At 44.0% G+C, this 17,989-nt stretch overlaps 1 long non-coding RNA gene across 17 annotated transcripts in view; it reads left to right on the top strand.

Moving 5' to 3' along the window:
• Window positions 1-17,989, top strand: part of LOC144828501 (uncharacterized) — a 2,902,672-nt gene that overhangs the window by 1,581,469 nt on the left and 1,303,214 nt on the right. For all 17 annotated transcript variants that reach the window (XR_013610467.1, XR_013610466.1, XR_013610460.1 and 14 more), the window contains one exon: window positions 14,193-14,331. This is a non-coding gene — a long non-coding RNA (uncharacterized LOC144828501). The remainder of the gene's footprint in view (window positions 1-14,192; window positions 14,332-17,989) is intronic.

Genomic DNA, 17,989 nt, shown 5'->3' with positions numbered 1-17,989 from the left:
CTTTATGGATTACTTTTCTAACCACAAGACTGTATCCTGGATTCAGTCCTGGGACATAAGCTGTAAACAGTTAAGTAAAAGCGTTTTGGTTACAGTTGTGATTTTTAAAGAATATAAATGTATTTTCAAAGTTGACAGAAACTTTTCAGTGAAAACCAAGCAATGTTATCCTATGGGAGGAAATTCAAGTCGCAGGTAAAGTAGGTTCTCGTTACTTTTGTAATCCAGTACTGGACTCCTAGGTTCAGCACTGGGACCTCTACCTAAGACCGGTAAGTAATTACGTTTTGGTAGTTGGTACGATTTTGAAAGAATATTTGTAGTTTGCAAAAATTGACAGAAGAAATGTCACAGAAAAACAGTCAATGGTTTCCTATAGAAGAAAACTCAGGTTACTGGTAAGTACAGTTATGATTACTTTTTCGGTTCAGTACTGGGCTAAAAGGTACAATACAGGATTCTCTCCTGATCACAGGTGAGTAATTCAGAATTCGTTATTCGGCTGATTTTAGATGAATATTTTAAAGTTTCAAAACTCCACACAAATTTTTTTTCAAGTGAAACCAGTCGATGTTAACCTATGGAAGGAAAATGAGTTATCGGCTTTTAGGTAAGTACTCGACTGGTGGAGTTAAGGTTCTGGGCATAGACTCAGGGGTCTTCCAGGGTCTGAAAGGTACAGTAGTTACACCCTCAGCGGCACAGGGGCAGTCGGGTGCAGAGAGAGTAGGCCCAATGCAATCCAATGGAGGGTAGGTGGCCTTTGGTTGGTGGCTGCAAGCAAGAAGGCCCCGCGGCTGTGGGAGCTGAGCTCCTGGTCACATTCTCAGGACAAGTGGGGAAATAGAGTAGGGTAGTAGTTGCACTTCCAGCGGAAGGACACGAACGAGGAATCGCCATGCTGGGAGGACCTTAGGACTGTAGGCATTAGCCTAAAAAGAAATGTTTTATCACTGAAGAATTGTAATTTTATACCACGGATAACGCACATACTTCTGTAACAGGAATTTTCGACGTGAATTAACTCATCTAGCCTTGAGAAAGCCCCGGCGCAAATCGCCAAGAGGGGGCGAAACACGTGTCGGCTGTCCTCATCGTATGAATTAAAATAAAGTAATTTTTCTACAAACAGAAAGATTCTTGTCCTTCATATCACGAGCTGAAAAAACGGATATTAATCCTGGCAAATAAATTCAATCCTACGTGGAGATCACACTCACAACTTCTTAAAGCACTTCCAGCGTCACTCGGGCGGCTGGGTGCAGGGTGCTTTTGAGCCATCGGGCGCTCAATGTCATCCAATGGGAAAGTTTAAAAGTGAACAAAGGCTGCAGGCTCGGGGACGGAGATTCTTCAGGTGTGACCGCCACTTTGAGAGGTAAGTTGGGATCTTGGAGAAGAGGTAGGTACCCCAAAGGAAGGGACAGGGGGCCGTGGGGCACCGGGGTGTCTTTTGGCGTCTGAAAATCTTATCCTCAGCTGGTCGCGGTTGGAAGGGTCCCTGGTTCTGAGGCTGCAGGCGTCGCCTGGTTCACCGAGGAGGGTCTTTGGGCACGGGACTTTGGGTCACTGTCGCCGGGGGGATGTCCTCATGGTCTTGGATCACTCAGGCACAGGCCGGGCTAGGCGGGTGCAGAGTGGGCTGGATTCGCGGGTCCTGGCTGGCACCAGTGGTATTGCAGTTTGAGCTGAACCACTGCTCGTGGGAGTCCCAGTCTTTTGGAAGGTTCAAGGCAGACAGGTCCTCTGGGGTTTTCGAGGTTGCTGTCTGCAGGAGACGCCGGAGTTTCGCAGGAGCAGCTTCAAGGTTCAAGGATCAACAGGCCTGTATGGTTCTGGGGCCAAGTCAGTTGGTGTCATCCTCTTGTTAGCAACTGCATGGCAGGTCTTCTTGTTTCTTGTTCTTTTTCTTGTTTCAAACGGGATCTGGAGAAGGAAGGTTCTAGGTGCCCCTAAATACTAAATGCAGGGGTGTTACAGGTAGGGCAAGGGCAGGGACCAATGGGTCCCTGTCCTGGGGTGGGTACACCCCCTAGCCTGCTCCTCTGCTGTGGGAGGAGGGCAGAGCCTAGCTGTGATTGGGCAGGGCTCCCCATCTTCAAGATGGCTGGAGCCCAGAGTCATGCTTCATCTCACCTCTCCCACCTTAGGTGTGGAGTTGGCATAGGCTGGCACACCCCCTTTCCTCACTTAGGGTTTCCCGCCATTCTTCCCACAAGAGTGGGGTCAGAACCGGTGGGGGCCAGTTGCTGAGTACAGCAAGTGGCCTGGAGAAGCTATCAATGGCAGTATGCCTTTGAAGATTCCTGCCCCTTCTGGGGGAGGAAGCATAGCACCTTGTCCCAGGATGTGCAATGTTCCAGGCTCCCGAGAGTGGCAGGCTCTCGACCCAGGGGTCCAGAAACATGTCTGGTGGTGGCAGCCTCGGTAGCCACACAGCCAGGACACTGGGAGTTGGTTAGGTTTCAGGGGGCATCTCTAAGATGCCCTCTGTTGTGGATTTTACATTAAATCCCACACTAGCATCAGTGCGGGTTTAATGTGCTGAGAAGTTTCATATCAAACTTCTCAGTCTTCAGTGAAGCCATCATGGTGCTGTGGGGTTCGTAATGACAACCTCCCATCACCATATACTCTTAATGGCAGCACTGCACTTACAGTGCCTAGGCATGGCCCTGGGTACTGTAGGGGCAGAGGGCTCATGCACCTGTGCCCACACCACTGGCATAGGGCGCCCAGCTAGAGGGATGACTGAAGTATGACAGGGCAGTGAGCTTGTGGGCATGGCACACAGGGTTGTGTGCTATATCGACTCTCTGTTTAGTTCTGTACTTAAACACTCAGCCTGCCAAGGCAGTGTGTGGGTGTCAGGGTACAGAGCCCCTAAGCGTGGCACAATAAGTGCTGCAGCCCTTAGGGGTCTTCTCTGGTCACCATGCCCTGGGTACCTAGGGTCCAGGTGAGATGAGGTTCTTTCCCCTGTCATAACGGGTGAGCAACCACAATGAATTCATTTTTTTGAACATTTGCAGGGATAACCTACCTGTCGGTGGGAATAGTGAACGCTGGCACTTGACACTAATTGTAATAAATATATTTTTTCTCTAGATCCACCATTCCTATTGACATGGAGGATTAGTGTATCACGGTTGGTACAGGTTGTATCATTTCCAACCATTATTATTTAATGTTTTTCACGTTGTTTGATTTGGTCACTTTATTCAATAGCAGTTGCAACAATTATAAGAACAGAGGCCCTGATGAAAGCCGAGGGATTGATAGTCCGGTAGGCAGAAACATGTTGGCCTTTTTACGGACAGATATTTGTTGATACCTTCCTTTTTTTACACTGTTCTGGTTTTTTAATTAGGGGATGTTGTTCGGCTGAAAAATAAAAGGTTATGTATGGAGGGCACATCACCCTATTTTAACTCACCACTCTCTTTTTGTTGTACTGATTCTTTGCTTTATACCCATCAAGAACCAGCTATCAGATGGTAGGTTGTAGGTAACTGTGGACCAAATCCAATCCCATCTAACAGTTGTGTGGCCGTTAGTCCCTATGATCAAGGGACGAGCCTATTCACACTTTGGATGGCCAGATGATATGACTGATCACCAATTCTTTTTGATGGGAATCCACTATCCGATGGTTTGGATTTTGTCAATCAGTTTTTGAATTTATTTGGTGTCGGTGCAGTGTTCTAAGTTGTTTACTAGCGGGTTGTTGTTCCCTTCTGTGACGCTGTCCTGTGGTAACCTGGGTACCTTCCAGACTTGATAGTCGGTAGGGGCAGCTCAGCCAGACTATCTGGCTTTTTAGACTCCCTAGTTTTGTTTGTTGTTCACACTCCTACAAGTATCACACTTCTGACTAAAATGGCTTGTGCGGCAGGTATTAATTATTTTAATGCATATTAAACTAATAAACTACTGTTGTGCTCTTCTCTAAATTACAAACTGTGCCATCATGTGGCAGACTGTTACAAGCACCAGTGTTACCAAAGAAGAGCCGGTGCCGTGGACCGGAAACCACCGGCTCAAATTAAGCACTGCCCTTTAGAAGACTCAGACTTTTTATCTTGGGGATTCTCACCACCTTTCCCCTGGGGAGGTTTTATAACCACCTTCTTCTGGTCACCCCAAGTGGCTGTCCTTGTCACCCTTGTCTTGACCCAGGGGTCTGCCTTCTATCCCAATTCTTGGGGAGAAATTAGACCTAGGTCTACCAAATGCTGATGCAATATTTCATTTGTGCAATTACTGAAAATGTGTTCCTACATAAACAAATTGTAAAGTCCAGAAAATCATGCATATTGTGTCCAGTTAACCAACCATCCAGTGTCTTTACTGAGTAGTCTACAAAATCTATCAAGGATTGTGTCTGGGTTTTGTGAGCCCCCCTGAACCTGATTCTGTACTCCTCAGTAGTGAGCCCAAATCCCTCAATCAGAGACTTCTTCATGAGGTCACAGGACCCTGCATCTGGCCCAGAGAGGGTCAGAAGCCTGTCTCTGAAGTTACCAGAGTACAGTTTACACAGGAGTGCCTCCAGAGAGTTTTCTTTAGCTTTCTCAAGTAACAAGCCCCACTCAAAGGCTGTGAACCACTTGGTGATGTCATCGCCTCCCTCAAATTTGGGGACAATCCCTTTGGGGTTTTAGGATCATAAGATTCCTCTTTATCCTTATTATGGGTATTGCTGCCACCATTGATGGGTGCTAAACCCATCTCTTTCCTTTCATTTTGTAGAGCCAGGAGTCTGGACTCTAGATCTAATCTCTTGGCCAACTTGGCTAACCAGTTGTCCTCTTCATTGGGGCTCTCCCCAATGTGTTCCCTGTGACCTGGCCCACCTGTGTGGTTCCTAGGTTCCCAGAGATTGACTCTTGGAGATAAGAGTATGGGGACCCTCACTTCCCTAGAGATGAGGAGGGAGATTACTATCACCCTCCTCCTCCTCCTCCTCCTCTTCTTCCTCTGTCTGGTTGTCACCCTGTTCAGAGGGGTGGCCTTTAGCATACTCAGCCAGTAGCTCCTGGAGCCCTTGATTGGTTGGATGCAAGCCCAAGAATATGTTTTTAACTTTGCATAAGGACCTCAATTCCTTGAAAGACAAGTGTAAGTAAGGTGTGAGGTCGAGTTCCTCCACCAGGTCCTGCATGGTATTAGCTTAACTAGTAGCTGGGTTCTTTTGAGACATTCTAACCTGACAGTTGTAACCCTCTAGAGGAAACTCTGACTGACAATGTAACAAGCCCCCCAGTCTATGTGAACACAACATCCATTTTTTTAAAAAAAAGAGGAAGACAGTGTCATAAATTCCTGAAAGGTTAATTTGGGTAAAGATATAACTCGAAAATGTAATTTTGAACTGATGTTGTGATTAATTGCATTCAAAACACTGCTGCTCGTGTTTGGATTTGTAGTTTGCTGCTCACAAGTTACTCAAATGGTCCACCCGTGCAAAGAAACTGCTAATCACTTTGAGATTGATGCCGCTCACATTCATGACGAGCTGTTTCCTAACATCTTGCGGTACAATATCTCCGTGAACAGAAGTCTTGTTATGCGACTTGGTATTATGGCATAATATTTGTAATTACTTGTAAATTTTATAATGCCTTTGTGTAATAAACATGTTTCCAGGCCTAATTATTACCCTTCGATTTTCTGAATAACTCTGCATTTAAAAGAAATTAAAAGTTTATGTTTACAGGACGTGAACCTCAGAAAAAATCATTAAAATCCATTCCTTCTCATTGATTACTGCAAATGCTACCACATGACTGTACTGTATCAAAACCTGTACATTTGCTTCTGTTTTATTGAATAAAAATGATTTGAACACAAAAAAAATCCATTCCTTCGCTATTTGTCAAAAGGTGCTACCTCACAGCCACTGAGCTGGAATGTGCTAGTCACCTCTGGTACAGCTTATCCGCAATGTAGGTTGTGACAGTTACTTACTTGCTTATGGCTACTACCCCTCCTGGGGTATATACCATCAACCAGGACTCTCCAGTCATCTCTGTCTTGGGTTTTCTTTCAGTCTAACTCCAGTTAGCATATCACCTTGCAGACAGCCTTGAGGTCTCACCGCCAGGTGTTTTGTGGCCTCCTCTTTTTCTGTTTTTTTAGGGTTCTGGGCCAGGACTTGCCTGGTGGTGTTTGAAGCAGGTTTGTGGAGGGTGTAACTTATTTAGCCCCAGCGTTTTATCATGATTTGATGATTGGCAGGGGTTGGGAAGACTGCTACCTTAGGTCGTTCTTTCTTATGATGTATGGCCTGGATATTTGGAGGGTTTTCCTCACACAGGTGTTGATTGAGGTCTGAATTTTGTTGGTGGTGGTCGCCGTTGTCCTCCAAGGTTCTGCTCCATGCAGAAGGGCCAATTTTAGGTTGGTGTTAAAAAGTATGATTCTATTTTGCCGTGTTAGATCCTAGGAGCTTCAGATCTTCTTCAGCTGAATGAAGGCAAACCTTGCTTTGCCAATTTTTGCCCTACCGTTGGTGTCTGTGCCACTCTGCATGTCTATGACACTGCCCAGGTAGGCAAAGACCTCAATCTCTTCCAGTGCATTGCCAGCAAAAGTGACTGCAGCTGTGCTGGGCGTGTTATCCATTGGGATCTTGGGTTTTCTGCTGTGGATATTAAGGCCAAGGCCAAGTTGTGCTGGAGGTCTTTTTGCTGCGCTGCCCTACGCCAATTTGAAAGGGCAGGAATGCACCGTATTTATGAGCTACGGTGCATTCCTGTCCTTACTGCTAGCGCTGGCACACATATTGGTGCCTAGTGCCAATGCAGGAACCCTTGCACCATGATGTAAGTGTGTCTGCATTGTTGGCACAATAGTTTTCGTTCAGGAAGGGACACCTTCCTGCAGAAACAATCAATTGAGGCATTTTTCTCTTTCTATATGTGTGCTGAATGCAGAACACATATAGAAACTATACTTACCATTCTGAATCGTCTAATTCAAATCTGTATGCGCAACATTCTTTCTCAAGTTCCAATTGAAAAATTGTGTTGAATTTACTTTTTGATTATATTCTTCCAGATCTCTTACATTACCAAATCCCAGGGTTGTCTGCTGGACTGTTATGTTCGGAATTTTTTTTTATTTCAATAGAATACATGCTCTAAATAAGGCCTCTTTACATTGAATGCGCAAAAATGTAGTCAACCCCAAAAAGTTTTTTCCTTGTTTGCTTCCAATACTTGTAGTCTTGTATGACAAGATTTTCAATAAATAGACGGAATATATTATATATGTTTGTGAATTTTATATAGGTTCTTTTAAAGTATTTCTAGCTTTTGGGAGAAATTGAAAGCCAATGTGTCTGAACGTGAGTATTTCTGAAATAAGGAAATCTTGCTTGAAACATTGAATGGCTATCTATAGTGGGAACACAGCTGTGTTAGCATTATATATAACTGTACATTTCTCGTGGGCTGCTGTTTCTGTGGATATAATCATTAAACAAAAACAATACACTTCTTTGTGATTACCAGCATTCAAGTAAAGGTCTTCATTAATAAGTGTAGAATAAAGCATGTTTTTGAGCTTTTTTTAACTGCTTTAATGTCCCATTGATTTGAAAAGGTACCAGGAATTTTTAGATCATCCAGTGATCTTTTTAAAAAAATTACAGAATCTGAAGCAACTGAGTTTGTTAATTTTGGGGATTTGAGAGTACGCTAGGTGGGCCTCTCGCAGGCTATCAGGCAAAAAGTAATGAAGGCTCACAATGAATTTGGTTTTCAGGTCATCCCTGACGTGGCTTTTGAGGCTTCTAAGAGGCGAAAGGAGGTCCCGCTGCCGAGTCCGTCTTTTGAAGCGGCTGGCACACAGGTTAGGAGTTAGACTGAAGGTTCTTGTCAAGGGAACTTTGAAAGCATCTAATGAGACAGCAGCCGTAGGGAACTAGCGATCTGCGAGAAATTGAGCAAAAGGGGATTGGATGGCGTTACACTAATGAAAGCATAAGGGCGTGTACTTAGACGTCTCGCTTAACTGGGGCACACTAAAGCTTCTAGTTCAGTAGTGCCGGGGAAGAGTGGGTGGGTGTGTGCTGCTCGTCGAGACTTTAGGCACTGATTTATTTTTACATTTTTATCACTTTATTTTCAGCGTTCCCCTCCAAAAGGACTTTCATAGTATTAGGTTAGAGGCGTGGGGGCTTTATAATTTTCAGCCCAATATTTCCTTGGCGGGTGCACGATGTACCTGAACTGCTGCCTTCCCCTGTAGTTTATTTATTTATTTATGCGTTTTTATATAGCGCGGACTTTTCCCGAAGGTGTCGGAGCGCTTCACAATAGGAACAGTACTGATAAATGAGGAGAAAATTACAAGTGAACAAATTACAAAAGCAAACGTTAAGTTACATGAGGCAATAGTGAAAATTGTGAGCAAACAAAATACAAGAGGTAGCAAGTTACAAAAGCGTACAAGGTACAAGTAGAGGAATAATACTGCAATAAATGGCAGACACTCAAGCACAAGAACAAACGTTACGTAGGCAATGGTGGCACTTGTGCAAGTATCTAAAGCAAACAAAATGTAAGAGGTAGCAAACAGTGTGTTACAAGAGAAAAGTGACGTGTGCATGTTACAAAAGAGTACCAAACACAGGTAGAAGGGTAATACTGCAATAAATGGCAGAATCTCAAATCAAAAGAACACACTGGGAAGGCACTTCCATAGTCATGGAGAATAGAATTTTCTATAATGAAAGGTCTTCCTTCAGATAATAGAGAGGGCGTGAATTTAATTTGGAAGTGTCTTTGAAGGAGGAGAACACACCCACGCGCAACAGTCTGTCGGAACAGATTAGATTGATGGTTAATGACTGCCCTCTAAGCTATGCCTTCAGAGTCATAGAATACAAGCCGGATTGAGCGCAGCTGTGTGGAGGTGATCATTTATTTATGCGTTTTTATATAGCGCGGAATTATCCAAAGGGGTACAGGGGTGGCAGTGATTGTGACAGTTAGTGCTAAGCCATTCAAATCTTTTGAAGCAGCGGCTGGCATGGATTGGTGATGGAGGTGGCAGGGCGGGGTGGGTGGCGCAGCGTGGAGGGGGCTGGGAGTGAGACAGGGGGAAAAAGTAAATAACACTTACCTCTGCACCATGTCTCTATTCCTCGCTGCGGCTCTCCTCCCCGTTCCTTCCTCTATCGGAACAGGAAGAATCCAGGCTTCCAGGCACCCCTGAGTCAATCACAATGCTGCAATGCATTGTTGAAATTGGTCTGAATGCCGTGGTTTGGTGCTCAGACGTGGACTGGAGGCCTGGGCATGTTCTCCACCCAGGATGTAATGCAGCTTGGGTGGAGAACATGCAAAGTGTGCAGGAATGTTTGGCCGGTTGGAAACGGCCGGCCAAATATTCATGTGCAGTTTACAGCATGCCCACTAATCCTCCCCTGCTCTGATAGCAGAGCAGCCCCGCCACTCCAAGCTGCCGAACTGCAGCAGCAGGAAAAAAATAATGATAATAACATTGAGCTATTATCATTTTATTTTTCCTTTATTTACACTGCTTAAAAGCAGTGATATGATGCTCCTCTGCCTTAGCGGAGGAGCTGTCACTGACTTTTTCCTCAGTTTCATTTTACTTTTGGCACAATGCAGTAAGTCAATAGCAATAGATACACATAGAGAAATTAAAGAAGGGTCTAGTTTTACCATATAAATACTTTAGCTTATTCCTACCCACACCTGAAGCATGAGACCCCATATGACCCCACCAGCCAGCATGACGGTATTTGTTAAATTGACCATGGTATTGTAGCTCTTTTTCTGAACACAGTAGGCTCTGTATAGCAGGCCCTGTGCCTCTCTGACTAAAATCATAACGCATCTCTTCAGTGAAGGCTCAGCTCCCCAAGCCCATACTCTCTTGTTGCATCCAACATGCACTTCTGTTCTCACATCGATTGAAATATATGAAACCAGAAGAACATGGAACGTATCAACCACAAGAACAGGGAACACGTTGGGGCGGTTTGGTGATGGTCAGTTGCGATATCTTTATATTATAGTTTTTTTCCGCTAGCCTTAAGAAACTTAAGTCAAGCACATGGTGTGAGAATATGACCTGTAACCCTCTAGTCTTCCGCTTTTCTATAACGATTTTTGCAAAGTGACGTACATTGCTCTTGGTAATGTACAAATTGTGGGTTTGATTGACGTTAGACACCTGACATGAGATGGATCTGTGGTCTAGCACTTCTCTACTAAACGATATAAAAGAGGTGCCCACAGTCCACTCAACGGACCACTCTCTCACCGTGTTTGTGAGTCACGGGCGGAGTGCTCCCCGGTCGACCGTTAACTTAGAGATTCTTGTTTAAGATTGTTTGACATTGTTTTAAGATTGCATATTCTTTCTTGCATCTTTGAAAGGCATTTCTCTCTTTGCATTGTTGATTTTAGGCCTAATTGTAATTGCATGTTCTGGCTCTCTAATTCAAAATGTACCTTTGAACTTTGGTCTTTGCTAAGACTATTGTATTCTGTCCTTTAAACAAGTATATTTAATCATTATTGCTTTAAATTTTAACTTCATATAAATTGTTACAACTCTTGATTCAGTTCCTACCTCACACACATGTATTTCCACATTTTAGACTGAGCACCCCGGTTCAAATTAAGGTGCCCCAAACCCCCCTCCAACTATATAAGCTCCTGGGCGCTGGTACGTTAATATTTTGAGGAAGGGTATTAGCAGCAGTGGAAAATAGTATAAGGATGACAATTATCATGTCTCAGGAGAGTGGGATAGACAGCTCTGGGGTCTAGCACGGGTGCAAGTATTGCAGCACTGGGGAAGGATGTGTGGGGTGCACTTGCTTGGCAGCACAAGGCCTTTGCAGGAAGTGAGGTGCAGGGGTGTAGAGAAGGTTAGGAGTAGGTGAGTATTGGCTGGGTACTGAGGGTGAGCTGGGAGGGAATTGGAAGGGCCGGTGGCTTGGGGGAGCTGCAACCTGTATAGGATTACACAGCATGTACATCAAGCACAAAATGAAGAACAGTTTCCTGTATAAATGGGATAATTCACTTATGAGTTTTCATGATTTTGAGGGGCATAAAACTCAGTAATGATATTAGGTCTTATTACTTGATTAGGCTTCAAGACAAACTATTCTTAGGTCCAAATGCATGTCAGTTTTGAGTGTTAGGTTCGATTTCTTGAAAATTAATAGGATTGAACAATTCAAAAAAACAAAGAGTGGTAATAGACTTGCTGGCTGAACAAAAGTCATCCCTTGCTGCCAGATACATATATTAAGAAATCAAAGCTGAACTCATGGTACGTGTGCTCACATATTCCCCATGCAGTAGGTGCAGATAGGCTACTTTTTCCTAGAGAAGTTCCGCCACCCATTGCTAAATGCCTTCTACACCTGTTCTTTTGCCGTATACAGGGACAAATACAGGTCAGTGTGGCTGACATGTCCACAGCAGATGTAAACTCCACACTGTGGGACTACCACTACATCACACACAAAGTTATCTCTGACACAACTGCCCTCGAAGAAATAATATAGGACATGCATGGAAGAGGAGTAAATTACATGGACTCTAGAGCACCCGCAATTAGAAAGCGTGGACATATCTCAGCATCCGCACCCCCAGCTAAATGTGATGGGAGAAAAAAACACAGTCACCCATACCCCTATCAAAATAGAACAGTGCTGCGCCTATGGGCACACATTTATTACAACAACAAGTGGAATAGTCCCGGCTTTGTTGTGCGCAAAGCAGCATCCTTAGGGCCACCCTTTGTAGATTCAGATTATGAAGACGGAATTGATTGGGAGGTTGAGGATGATTGTGAGCAGATATGGTCACAAGAAAGTAGAAGGTACACCTCAGGGCAAACGATATACACAACTAAAGGAGCATTCAAATGAAAGTCACTTCATCTTTGTTTCCGAGGAAATGGCACAATACCTGTGGGCAGCAACTCTGGATGCAACAGCACTTTTTTTAATTCGGACTTACAGTTTGGCACCTCCAGTCTAATAGACATTTACTGGGCTTGTCGAGAACGCCTCTATCTCCAACTGCCTCCTTAATGGAATGGCTTGTGCACCAAGGTGACAATGCACAAAGTTCATTTGATCGTTCCAGCTGCTAATATCTCCTACATCCATTCACATCCCATGACAGGTGATGTCACCTTGCTCCACCAACACTGGCGTACCCTTGATCAATACTTTGCCGTGGCTCCCAGGGTGAAATCCCAGATGAATTCTGCCTTTTTGATGAAGCCAAACTTTTTTGGGGGGTCATGTCCCGCTGTTTCAGACAAAAGCAAATGCCCGCTGGCTCCAAGTGACCCGCTACGAACTCATGCGGGCCCTCAACAGTACCAGGGATGGGCTCAACGCTATCAAGGAAGAACGGCGCCCCCTGCGGCATATGGTTCTAGAGCACCGTTATGTTCTAGACATGTTCTAGACATCCTAACAGCAATGGAAGGTGCAGTATGTGCCAGGATGGGTAAGTGCTGCTGCTCTTTCGTGCCGTCGAATGATGCGGATAATGGATCACTCACAAAGGCCATTGAGGACTTGAACAATTTAGGGAAGAAAATGTTTGAGGAAGGAGGTGCCAGGGCAGACATAGCAATAGGCTGGTTCAATTTTAGCTGGATACCCTCATGGATGTCTGCCCTCCTAAAAATAATAGAGCATATCTGCGGCGTGCTGTTGATTCTATGTTGCGGCGTACAGATAATATGTCATTGTGTCAAAAGGGTCAGTACTAAAGAAGTAGGAATTAATTACGCAAGCATACAAATATCCAGGACAATAATACGTGAGGACAATGGATCAGGGAGGGGGGATAAGCTAACGCTGTTAGAAGTAGTTGAGCTCACAAAGCCTGGCTCTCACTTATCACAGATCCTTACTGACACCCACCACCAAGGGCCAACAGCTTCCTCACTTGCCCCTGATAGACACCTAGTAGGGCAGTTTTCTAGCAGTGACCATTATGTGAAACTAGTTGACAAGCCTGAAGGAGAACATGTTGAGTTGAGAACACAGCTACACGCAGGGTGCAAGGTTCCCTATGTCAACAACACACCCTGGCTGCCAGAGTAGGACCAGGAACCAGCCAAATATGCTGTACGAATGTTGTTCAAGAATAATCAAGAGGAGGGAAATGAAGCAGGGTCCAGTTTTACCATATAAATACCGTAGCCTATTCCTACCCACACCTGCCCACACCTGAAGCATGAGACCCCACATGACCCCACCAGCCAGCATGAGGGGATTTGTTAAATTGACCAAGGTATTGTAGCTCTTTTTCTGAACACAGTAGGCCCTGGATAGCAGGCCCTGTGCCTCTCTGACTAAAATCATAACGCATCTCTTCAGTGAAGCCCCAGCTCCCCCAAGCCCCCACTCTCTTGTTGCATCCAACATGCCCTTCTGTTCTTACATCTACTAAAATATATGAAACCAAAAGAACATGGAATGTATCAACCACAAGAACAGGGAACATCTGTAACTAAGAGGAACATGTTGGGGCCTTGTGGTGATGGTCAATTGCGATATCTTGATTTCTTTATATCATCGTTTTTTTCCGCTAGCCTTAAGAAACCCAAGTCAAGTACATGGCGTGAGAAGAGGACCTGTAACCCTTCTAGTCTTCCGCTTTTCTATAATGATTTTTGCGAAGTGACCACATTGTTCTTGAAAAATTTACAAATTGTGGGTATGATTGACGTTAGACACCTGACATGAGATGGATTTGTGGTCAAGCACTTCTCTATTAAACTATAATAAAGAGGTGCCCGGCAGTCCACTCAATGGACCACTCTCTGACCGTGTTTGTGAGTCACGCGCGGCGTGCTCCCCGGTCGACGTTAACTTAGAGATTCTTGTTAAAGATTGTATGACATTGTTTTACGATTGCATATTCTTTCTTGCATTTTTGAAAGGCATTTCTCTCTTTGCATTGTTGATTTTAGGTCTAATTGTAATTGCATGTTTTTGCTCTGTGATTCAAAATGTACCTTAGAAATTTGTTTTTTGCTTGAACTATTGTATTCTGTCCTTTAAACAAGTATATTTAATCATTATTGCTTTAAGTTTTAACTTCAAATAAATAGTTGAACTCTTTAATTCAGTTCCTGCCTCACACACATGTGTTTCCTCGTTTTAGACTGAGCACCCCAGTTCAAATTAAGGGCACCAAATCCCCCCTCCAACATCTTGATGCTGTGACTCGGATCCTGCACAGGACCACGGACAAAGATTGCCCTCCGGTACCTTTTCCTGACCAAGCAGACACAACGCAACAGGTAAGTCACTTTGCCTTCTCCCGATGCGATGCTTGCCCGATGTTGTTGGTTAAGCACTTGTGGGCGCATCTGTCCAGGGTTAAAATTTCCTGCTTAAACTAGTATCTTGCTCTGATAAAAGAACCCCCCCACCCCCTTGTTACAAATGTGCACAAGAAATGAGGCTAGAGTTAGAGTGAAGCATTTGTAACAGTTGAGAATTGTGACTTTTTACCTTTTTATGAAGCTTTTATTTTGCTCCTCTGAACTAAGAGAGGGCACTGTAAGGGAAAAATATCGTCTTGCGTTTTCCAGCTTTTAAAAGGTTCTGGTGGGACCAGTACGCCAAACATAGAGTAGCTGTCAGTCCATGTCTTGTGAGTGGCACGAGAGATTAGTATTGCACATGTCTAGACTTCTTCAATTCTTTATAAGATAGCTCATGTCGACACTTTCTTAGTTCTATTTTATCACCAGTGTAGCACGTCAAGATTTTTTTTAGCTTTTTGGGATAGCATGTTTTAAGTCATCTCCAGCCTTTGCAAGCTAACCGACAGTATAGGTATTCTTCAAGTTTATGAAAAAAATATGTTGTTTTAAAGTACTTTCTCTGTTTGCAGAGCTAACAGAAAAGAGGAAGTCTCTATCTTGCAGCCAACCTTCCTGTAGTAGTTTCCTGTTCTGACAGGGGCAAACAGAGAAAGAATAGCATGAGACTTTCACTCGTTGCAAACATTTTATTTTTTAACTTTAGACAAATACGTTTTTCCTGTCTTTAAGTCGCCAAAATCACGCGAATACAATTTGAGGTCACAACACAGAAACTGAGCACTACTGCTTACACGTGGTCCGGCGAGTCTGGTTCCACTACAGAGCCTACGTGGCAGGTGAACTTGGGTTACGGAAATAGCTGAACTCGGTTCAGTGCGGTTTGTAAACAAAGGAGCCTGGATCTGCAAAAATCTGTTTTGCTACTCATTCCTGTGCCTGACTTCTGTGGCATAATTGAACAGGACACTCAGTTACTTAACTAATAAAGCACCAGAGAAAATATACGTGCATAATTTCATAGTAGCTCCAGGATTGGAAATACCACCAATTGTATCCTCTTCCTTGCCACGAAATCCACTACAGAGCAAGATTGCTATCGCTTGCTTAGGCAGCCAACTCCAATTCCTCGATTTTTCTCCAGGAGGTGTATACAAAGGCCCATAAGAAGAAGCACTTAAAAGGGCAATTTATCATACAGTTCAGGAGGCAATAGGAGAAGAACTACTAAGAGATATTCACTCCACATTTTTAAGCACTCTAGCATAGATCATTGATACACTTTTTTTTTAGGCCAAAGCACATTTATCCTGTGTATAGCTTGTATAACTTGTGACATGATTCTTTTGTGAGGTTGATATCTTCTTTTAGGTCTGTCAAATATCATAGTAGTATTGCTGTGCCTGTTGTGTTTTGCCATCAGTGTCTAGTGCAGCAACTCAAAGGAACATTTTGCTAGCAAGACCATAATAACTAGGTACATAAATGTACTAAGATCATATTGATTGTCTTTTGATTCCTTTGATTTCTTTTATATATATTATATATATATATTTTTATTGCATGAGCATATTTGTAATCTCCACATTGCTAGCCTTACACCAATTCCGCCACTACAGTTGTAAAACCCTCTAGTTATTGTTGCTGTGTTCTGCATCACTACACCAATCCCATCACTAGCGATGCAGAACCCGCCAGGTAGAAATACGTGAACATTTTTGCCACAAAAAATACAGAAATGTTCAAATCTACATAAACATTGTAAAGGATAAACTCAACAATAAGTAGCCTCACCTAATTCCAAATACCAGTAATTTGAGTTGGAAGGCTCTGATTTGTATAAATAGAAGTGAAAGATTCACAATAAGTGATTTATATAGAGCAACAGTCCCTGGGTTATGATTAAACGGAGTCCTGCAAGGAGCACTTCGCACTATCACTTCCCACACAATCCTACCTGAACTCATACTGAGCGTCAGGAATTGTCCACGTAATGAATGATAACAAACGGCAAATCATTGAATTGGTTCTGCACTTAGTACACCATAGGGCAGTCGCAGTGTATAATTCAAACACAGATACGCTATTTCCATTAACAGAATATGAAAATGAGCTTATCTCACAAGCATGGGAAATAATGGGAGTTCACATTACTCCAGTTACAGAAGTGAGGGTGTCTGGACTCACCCTGATAGAATTGCCTCCACCAGGAACACCTCACACACATTCCAGGCCAACCGCACCACTTCCTGATACCACACGTCCGGATCTTGTCTGGCCTCACTATTCACAGAGTTCTTCCACCTCAAGTGACACAGGCTACCCACCATCACTATACTCACCAGCCTCTCCATTGGCATTTAGCGACAGTAGGGACTCCTCCTCGGGATTTACCTATTCGGAGGGGCCCACAGAGGCACCCACAACCCAAACCTCATCCTTCCAGACACACCAACATCATCCTCATCTAGCACCCGTAGTACAATACAACTACAGGACTCTCTGGACTCTCTGGACACTAACGTACCATTATTGCGAGTACTCTTACTAGGACGCTCTCAAAACACCAAAACACCCCTCTTGCAAGCATATTTGCAAAGCTAACAGCCAGAGGAGGAACATGTGTCTGCTCCAGAGGCAGAGTAACATTCCAGCAAACAAATACAGCAAATGAGCGCTGCATCGTCAGGACCCCCAGCACCCCAGATTGTCAAATACCTTATTAACAGACACATTATTGGCCTCTCAGAAGGTCCCCCTGCATCCTTCATTCTAGTTTCACCCTTAACTAGCACTGTCCTCTTGACTGTGTTTTCACTTTTAGGGACTGACATAACACATCAACAACAGGTGAGGGTGATCATAATTCCAAGCTACGTTTCCCAGCTATGCACTCCTAGGACAGCCCCATAAGAAATATGGCTACCCCACTTCAGCACGTATTAAAAAACTTCACAGGCCAAGAACAGCACATCATTAAACACTGTAGGGAGCTACACAAACACACAGAACATTTGACCCATCCCTGGTTGCCAGAGGGCACCTTCCACAGAGCCACACTAGATCATACAACTACCTTCCTAGAAGCTAAGTACTCTGGTAGCAAACTACAGAAATGTAAAGATACCCTGGCATTGTGGTGTATCTTCAAAGAGAATGCTGAACCAGCAGGTTTTCATAATCCAGCCCTCATACCCACCTCCCCAACGCCATATCAGGTAAGCGGTATGTACCCCGAATTACTGGCAAACTCTTTCGACCTCCTCGAAAATCTGGACTTAGTCCCTACTACAAATGACCTACTAGCTGTTGGTTCCATTCCACTACCAGATAACAATTTTTTATCGCAACATCCCCCAATGGACAATGATACAATGAACACAGTTCCAACACCCTCTCCCTTGCCAGCCCCAGTCCAATTATAGAAACTGTGGTACCAGGATTGTCAGGCCAGATAGATGCACAATTCACATTAAAGCTTACACCAAATCCAAATACTGTAACAAAAAAGCAGGATGGGGGTGAAGACTCTGACACAGCATTTCGTGCATCATCTCACTGTTCACACACTAGCTTACTGCTGAGCAGCTACAACGCCTCTCCCTCAACACCAGCTGCCACCCAGCAGTGC

Source organism: Lissotriton helveticus, chromosome 4_1, assembly GCF_964261635.1.
Source record: "Lissotriton helveticus chromosome 4_1, aLisHel1.1, whole genome shotgun sequence".
Taxonomy (NCBI): Eukaryota; Metazoa; Chordata; class Amphibia; order Caudata; family Salamandridae; genus Lissotriton; species Lissotriton helveticus.
This window is presented reverse-complemented; position numbering and strand designations above follow the sequence as displayed.